The sequence below is a fragment of the Arvicanthis niloticus genome, chromosome 22 (assembly GCF_011762505.2).
Source record: "Arvicanthis niloticus isolate mArvNil1 chromosome 22, mArvNil1.pat.X, whole genome shotgun sequence".
In the NCBI taxonomy this organism is placed as follows: domain Eukaryota; kingdom Metazoa; phylum Chordata; class Mammalia; order Rodentia; family Muridae; genus Arvicanthis; species Arvicanthis niloticus.
In genome coordinates, this window is record NC_133429.1 from 45,734,912 (window position 1) to 45,743,969 (window position 9,058).

The following is a 9,058-nucleotide window of genomic DNA, read 5'->3' on the forward strand; positions in this document are numbered from 1 at the left end:
TTAAGAATTCATTTAGTCAACAGACAAACACACACACATAGACACACACACACAGACACACACACAGACACACACACACACAGAGAGAGAGAGAGAGAGAGAGAGAGAGAGAGAGAGAGAGAGAGAGAGAGAATTTGAGATAAAGACCATGTGACAAATTCAAGCATGAGACTGGAGACATAGGAGTAAATTTGTAATTATGTTTCCATTTTTAATTCAGTGTTTCATACATATGTTTCACATTGTTTACACTATCCCTCTATTCTTCAATTCTGTAATGCTTCTGTCAAATGACTGACATCTTTAGTTGTCATTGCTACTTACACATATTTAAAAACAAATATATTTGCACAGTTTATATCATATTATCTGCATGCTGTATGTACATGATTTCAGGGCTGACTACTTTACAATGAAAAACCACATGAGGAGCTATTCTATACAGAAGATCATTTCTCCCTCTCTCAGCATTTCCCAATCCTATGATAGTCTAATATGTAATATTTGATAATAATAATCATATATAAAAACTTACATATGTTTAGAAATTATATCACTTGCAAAGTGTAATTGTAACTAAATATATTTGTGACATCTAGTAATTGTTAGGGTGGCTCAGCTTACTGGCATAGAATGGCGGTATGTTGAGAGCTGTGAGCTTTCCACAATGCTCATGAAAATGAAAAGAAAAACCAAAGCAAACCAAAAACTTTCTACTTTAAACAAAGGATGCTGTTAGATCTGGCCTTTGGGATATTTGATTGACAGCTGTCAGACTCCAGCCCCCACTAGAATAACTACAGGACAGTGTAAAATTGATGGATTGCCTCAGGGTAGCTGGGGTAAAAGTCAGAACCATAGCCACCACAGCTGTCCCCGTGGCCATGAGCAAACCAGGGTTGCAAGAGATAGTGTTGCTACTTGGGAAGTCCCACTAGGCAGCAGCGGCCAGTTGCCAAGTGCTGTCAAATAGCCTCTACATCATCCGTTTGTTCAGCAGTTACTAGCACTATCATATCTGTTTGAAACTCCCCAAAACCACTCCAAGAAGCTGAAAACTAGCCACAGATGTGACAGAGATGTTAACTTACCTTGGAGTGCCCCCAGAAGTCGCCACTCAGCTACAGAAATCCCTACCACTGTCATGACAGATTAGCTTCTGTTACTGCTGCTCTAGGCACCGTGTCATCTTAGAAGGGCCCCCAGATAACCCTCCATACATTCTTCTGACCTGTCCCTAGTCTGGTGAGAAGTTCCTTCCCGCCCTCCTCAGCCAGTATGAGGTGTGTTCTCATTCTCCTTCCTGTCTGGACGCTTTCTCCTACGCTCTACTACTCCCCAATCTTGCTTAATGAGCATCGCTAGGTCACAGTCAAACCTTTCCAAATCGCTTCCTTGTCTGCTTATGACATTTTTATGATGCGTGCAAGAAGAAGAAAAAGCATTTTTAAAGGTATGTGTGGGGTGGGGGTTCACTTTCTGATTTCTCAGGCGAAACAGATGCCAGAGGGCATCTTAAGAGTTCTGGAGAGTTAACAGGAGAAGAGAGACTGGGAGACTGGACAAGGAAAGACGGGATTGGTATGTGTGTGGGAGAGAGCAGGGCGGGGAGTGGGGATTTCTGATAAACTACTGAGGAGGTGACAAAGTAGAAGTCTATGAAAGCTAAGAGTGGAGAAGGATGCGGTGACGGTGAAGAGCCAAGGTTTTAGGGCAGTCTTAAAGTACTGTCCCTGGAAATTGAAGAGACCTCCAGTCTCTCAGTACTACCGGGAAAGCCTAACGGCCTAGACCCTGACCCTGCACCTCACAGCTGTGAGCCAGATCCCCACAGTAATCCTCTGGCTACCGGGGCACAGAGTCCATGTTTTTGGCTTCAAGAGCATAGAGAGGTAAGTCTTTGCTTCTCAAGAGTCAGAGTAATAATAAGACTATGGTTTTGAGCCATAAATCTGGGTCTTTGGGAGCCAAGAGCCATACTTAGCTTAGAAATTGTGCCTTTAAACTTCAGCCTCTATGCCTCTGGTACTCAAAGGCTTGGAAACTGTTCATTGTCCGTCTCTTCCATCTACTTGAAACAGAGCAAAAGAACCATTGTTGGGTTTGTTTCACTGACCAAGTAATTGGTGTGTGTGTGTGCGCGCGCGTGCGTGTGAGTGTGTGTGTGCGCTTGCGTGTGTGTGTGTGTGTGTGTGTGTGTGTGTGAGTGTGTGCTTATATGTACACATATGCATACTCATCATCTGTCCCATGTACAGTTCATATGTGACACTCTTCATGAATGGCCGATGGCTTCCAGCCAGCCAGGGTAAAGTGGCCAGTTTCTCTATATTGAGCTTTTAGGTCATTATTTATTAGCATGAGGTTTTGTGGGTTTGCATTTAAATAGCTTTAAAAAAAATGTTCATTTGATTGAGATATGGGGTAGCCTGTAGGCACTGGGGTTCTTGTTAGGTGGTCTTTGGATCTTGGAGGGAGCCTGTCAGTCTAGATGAGAAAACTTCATTTCAACTATGTATGTATATTTATAAACAGGATTATATGTATTATACCGTTTTCCAGATAAGCAGTGTGATCCTTAAGACTTTTACAGAGATGTTTTATTATTATTTTACCCTTCCCTCTCCTTCTTCAACACTTACCTCTCTCATGTTCCCCCATCCCCCCAAAAAACGAAAACAAAACCTTTCCCATTTACACAATCAGATCACTTATATCCCACAACTCCCCTTCATCCTTCTGTGTTCCCCTCTATATTTATCTCCCTGCTCCCTTACTAACGAGGCCTTTGTCTTTTCCCTTATCTGGTCCCTTTAATCCTCTCTCTATTACACCTCAGTCCCTCTCTCCTGGCAAAGTTTTCCTTTCCCGGTTTCTGTAGGATTTATACTTACATCTGAAAACTTGGAGCTTGGAGATTCCAATGATAAAGAACATGTGACATTTGTGTTTTTAGGTCTTCGTTGCTTCACTTAATACGATCTTTTCTTGTTCCATCCATTTACCTGGAGAGTACATGATTTCATTTCTGTATAGCTGGGTAGTATTCCACAGTGTATATGCACCACATATGTATTATCCACACACAGATCACAGATGGACAGACATTTAGGTTGTTTCCATTTTCAAGCTATTTTGATTAGAGTAGCAATAAAAGTGGCTGAGTATGTATCTGTGCAGTAGGATGTTCAGTCCTCTGGTCATATGCCAAGAAGAGATATCACTGTGTGAAAAGGGAGACTTCATTTTGAAACTTTACCATATTGATTTCCATAGAGGCTACACCAGCTTGCAATCCCACCAAACTGAATGACAGTTTCTTTTCCCCCTGCATCCCTTCCAGCATTTGTGGTCAGCTGTTTGTTGATCTTCACCATTCTGAGAGGAGTGCATTTCAGTCTGTATGTGGTTGAATACATGGGTACAGAATCTGCAGACTGTGGACCAAATTAATTCTGCGTTGAGCCAGTGAACATCACCATCTACACACATGCACCCACAAACATGAAAACACAAACATAGACACATGCTTACACATACACATGCACAGATATGCATACATACAAACATACACTAACATACACACATTACCACCCACACATACCCACATACACACATATACATACACACACTCACTTATTCACACACACATATATACATAAACACACATATACTCACATATACACATATGCACAAAGATTCATATATATACACACACATGCCCTCACATATATACACACATACATTTATACACACAAGTACACATACATAATACACACATATGTACAGACACATAGGCACACACATAAGTATGCACACATATACATAAACACACCCAGACACACACAGTGAGAAAGAGTAAAGCCATTCTCTGTGTCAAAAGATTTGTGTTTCATTTTTAAATGAGATAACTTAAGCTATCTGCTTTGTGTAAATATTTATACCACTTTTATTATATTTAAATCAATTTTCCTAATGGAGAATTTAAATTAAAACTCGTTTTAAATACCAATATGCTTTTATTATTACATTCAATTGATGTGCATCCCATGTTGTAGAAGGGAAATAAACCTAAGTATCAATGTGCTTAGCTTGTGGCTGCTAAATCGTGTGTGCAGAGCACACTGAGTGTCAAAGAAGACTGCTTGATAAAGTTCTTTAAAGAGGATTTGAAATGGGGCCTAAAGTGTATTCAGGAGAAATAACAGAAAAAAAAAAAATCCATAGAATCTATGCTTACAAATGCTCTAAACAGCAACAAAAATATTGAGAAAAAAAATTTCAGAATATAATGATAAAAGAAATCGGAAAGACAAATGAAGTTCTCAAAAGACTTGAACTGTAGTTTAGAAACAGTTTTAACCAAAGCTAGTTGTACAGCGATTTTAAATGACCTCTGGTTCTTCAATCAGAATCAACCAAATTCTTTCAGTCGCTGTTACAATCTAAAGTGATGATAATTTTTACTGTTAAAAACAATACAAGATGCTTTCACTAAATTAAGCAAGGATTATATCTCAATGGATTAAATACATTAAGATTAATAATTTTATCCTTTTGTCAAAAAGGGGATCTCTTACAAAAACCTTCATTTTATAGTAAAGTTTCTGTTAATTTCACGTTGCATTAAACAAATGTCTCCATTTTCTGTTTTTTTCTTCTCCTTCATCTCTTTCTTCTTTCCTTCTTTCTTCTTAATTTTTTTTAAAAATATATTTTTTTAATGAACTAGAATTAGATCACTTTTCCTCTCTCTTTCTTCTCTTTCATCTTCTCCCAGGCAGCCTCCCTCAAAAACTTCCCACGCCTTTCTCTACATTGATTGACTGTTTCACTTCTTCTATGTGTGCCTGGGTCTGTGCGCAGACACACACACAGAGACACAGACACAGGCACACAGACACATACACACACACATATACACACAAATACACACAACTCACTGAATCCACTTTTGCTCTTTCAAAGGCTTCAGAGATAACTCTGTAGTAGACACCAATAAGTGGCACATCTCCGGGAGAGGTTAACATTCTTCTCCTCTCAGAAGACATTTGATGCCTGTAGTTACCTACCTAGGGATACAACCCGCACAAGATTCCCTTTCCTCTCTCATATAACATGTTTGTTGATGTTCATGATTCTGGCTTTTATTATACAACAATTTCTAGTAAAAGCTGTTTCATAGCAGACATCCTAGTATTCTGGATCTTGAAATCTTTTACACACTCTTTCTCAGTGTCAGAGACGCAGGAGTTGTGATACTGGTATATCTGTTATTGCCGGGATTTGTATAATCTGTTGACGCTGAATTGTGTCCAGTCGTGGTTTTCTGTGATGGTCTCCATGTGCTGTAAGAGAGGCTCCTTTAATGAGGGGTGGTAGTTATACTTAATGAGGATGATGTTACGATTTAAAGTCTAATTTCCTTGTTTCTAAAAATACTATGCAAGACGGCAAGGGAGGGAAATAATTAAACTCTCCAACCTAGCTGCAATACCTAAGAAAAAGAACGCTTACCAGCATGGCTAAGTATGCATAAAGGTACAGTAAGTAGAAATCACATGTTGGTGGCACCCAACAACTGTCTCATTAGACTCAAAGTCCACTGGACATCATGGAATCCTTCCTAGTACTAGAAACCTGGTTAACTTTCAGGGTCTAGTGTGGCCATGGATCTTAAGAAAGAATCTATTACTGCTGTTTTGGTAGACCAGAGTAATTCTTTTCTACATTCTAAATCTTATACATTATTTTATTTGAATGAGGGTTTTATGTTTCTTAGTCAAGCCTTAGACTCAATGTGCAATGGAGACTTGTTAGGAACTTCTAGTTCCCTGGCCTCCACTCCCCTGATTAGGGATGATAGGCCTGTACACATCGTTTCTGTGTTGCTCGCATTGAATCCAGAGCTGTGCACATGCCTTGCAAACACGGTGCCAGCTGAGATGCATCCCCAGTCCTCTGTGTCCTTTATTAATTTCAGCCTTGGTATTATTTGTATTCTTCTGCAATGATTGTTATTTAGGTGCTTCAATAAGTGTCTTTGTCAATAAATGAATTTATCATCAAAATTCCACTGGCAGAACTATTCATCTCATTCTGTCCTTTCACTCCTTAAAAAGGCTTCTCTTTTGTTTCAGTTGTGCTGTCTATATATCTCCTCAAAAGTGTAGCAAAATGGAAGGAACTTTTATTAAACATGGGATATATGTTCTGTTGTTCTTTAAATGGGACATGAGAAAAATATAAACTTCCTGTTGTGCATTTTGTATTTAGAATGAACTTATAGATAACTGTCCAGTAGCATATATATATATGTTTATATTTATTTTATGGTCCTCTACTGAATCTGCTATAATGTAATATAATTTGCTTTTATTTTCAAAGACAACCAAACCCAAACTATGTGAGATGAAAATATACAAATCTGTTAACTGTAGAGAAAATATACAAATCTGTTAACTGTAGAGTCATGTTTTTAACCAGTGTGTAGTAATAAACATGAGAATGCTTGACTTTTGTTGCCGTTTTTTTCTGTTTCTATTGTGATAGTGTCCTCTTCTTCAGATTATAAAGATATGTTGTTAATCTTTATCCTAGAGAAGAGCTCGGTGCAGCAAATGTAAACCTGGTAATTCATATATTGGAATGGTAGTGCATTAAATCAAACAAAGCAGAATCAGAAGTATGATAGAAATAAAACTCAGTTTCGTTTGACATTGCTTGTAATTATCTAAATAGAATAAAATTCAATTATATGTCAACCAATTACTATAATTTCTAAACTGCATAATTGGGAAACCACCTCTTAGTTTCAGGTTTTAAATGAAACTAAAGACACTTAAACCCTTTGGGGCAGCAGTAGGAGGTTAGCATTTCAAATATCCTGCATAGCAGATATTTACATTTTGAATTTTATATGGGTACTAGAAGTGCTCAGTGAAGAACTGCGTTACAGGGTTTCAGCATTAGAAAGATTGAAAAATTCTAATTTAAACCACAAGCAAATCTGGCTCAGAAGGTGTTCCGAGCCCCTCTGTGTCCCCTTCGCCCACGAAAGAGACACGTGAGGCGGTGTTCGGGTGGTTACCACAGTGAGGCTTTATTCTTGTATCAGCAGAAGCGGAAAGACCCCAAGCCTGGAAAAGGCACTGCTATATGTACCCTAGAGTGGCGTGTTCACTTCTGATTGGCTGTTCACTCATTACCCATAATACGCCCCAGGATGGGCAGTGACTTTGGCGCGCTTTTTGCCTTTTGCACCTGTGTAGTTAGTTGTTTACTAGTGGGAGGACAGGATGCCCGTGCCATTTTGTAATGGCGAATGTTGTCACGCTCACGTGGCTCCTAACAAGAAGGATCGAGCTTTGCTTTAGCATTTGGTATTTCATCCTTTCTTCTTGTGTCTGCTTGCTTCTCCTCCTCCCCTTCAAATGGGTGTAAATGGGACAAGGGACATTGTCCATTCGATTTAATTGAATGCTATTCAAATACCCTGTCCCCCACTATTCTAATTTCCTAACAGCAGATGCGGGATGACTGAAGAAACTCTGCAAACATGAACTCATTTCCTCAAATTTTGTAATTGCCTCCCAGGGAGATATTTAAGGTGTGAAAAATTAATCTAAAAAGATAAATGGGTGGAAAATACTGAGCAACAAGCAGTGAGATTCTGAAAGATGTCCTCACCTGGTTTCTAATAGAGTATTATCTTTGTTATTCTTTTACATAAAGATTTTTTTCACAGTGTCTGACCTATAATAATTGATGTACTGGGTGCTAATAAAAAACATGTGAAATTATCATCCCTGTATTTTTTTTAACAAAGGAGATATAAAAGCAACGTTTATGGAGAATAAAATACTCAATTTTCTCTATTCGTTAAGCACATATGGTAGAGGTTTAATGATTTCTGCTACCATGAGATGTGAAAATTACCTTCCTTTCATTGATTTACTTTTACAAAGTAAACATTCTTACAGTGGTAATAATTTCCTTTTTAAATGGGAACTCTTTTAGTTGATTCAGCTGTCAGTTAGACACAGCCCGGACTTACCTGAGAGAGTATCTCTGGGGTTTCTCTTGATCAGCCTTGGCCTAGGGTCATGCTCCATAGAGGAAGGTGTGTGTGTTGCCATTTTAGGCAAGGTGTTCCTGGGTTGTACACGAGATCTACCTGCACAGGAATGGCAGGAAAGGGACAATAAGCAGTATTCATATGTGATTTCTGCTTCAAGCTCCTGCTTTGACCATTTCTTTACTTCTATCCTTCAGGAACGGATTGTGACCTAGACAAGTAATAAACCCCTTTCTCCCCAGGTTATTTTTGGACACAGAGTTTAATCACAGCAACAGAGAAAGCACACTAGAATAATCCCTAAAGACTGGGTTATTTTCTGAAAATTAATTTTCAGTAAGATCTTTCCAGTTTTACTAAGGCACGGGCTAATAAAATCTTATTGCATATAGCACAATGTTTAATACAAATATTCATTTTAAAATGATCACCATAATCAGGCTAAAAGCAAACATCTTCTCAATGCTTGTCCTCTTTTGGTTGTGTAGTGGGCGTACTTAAAAAAATTCTCACAGCAGATGCGAAGTGTATGATTCAGGATGATGAACTTTTGTCAGTAAAATCTCCCATGGATCTACCCAGTTGCCAACCCAATATAATGGAGACTGCACTCCCAGCAGCCTCTTTCTGTGTCCCTGCTTCTCTGAGGCTCCTCACAAAGGCTTTTCCACACTCTGTTTCTGCCTTGCTTAGACTCTGTGTATAAAAGAAAACTTGAAGTATTTGGATTTTCAAGAAGAGTTTCTCTCTGTGCCCTTGCTATCCTGCAAATCTCTGTAGAGCAGGTTTGCTTGAACTCAGAGATCTGCTTGCCTCTGCCTCTCTAGTTAGTGTTGAGTTGAAAGGCATGTGGAGACACCAACATGGCTTGGATTTGTTCTTCATTCACTGCCCTGAGCATATTACCCTCAGGGGGTCCCCTATGTCTCAATGCAAGTGAAATTCCTCTCTTTGTAAGGCTGAAAGAATATTCTATACACT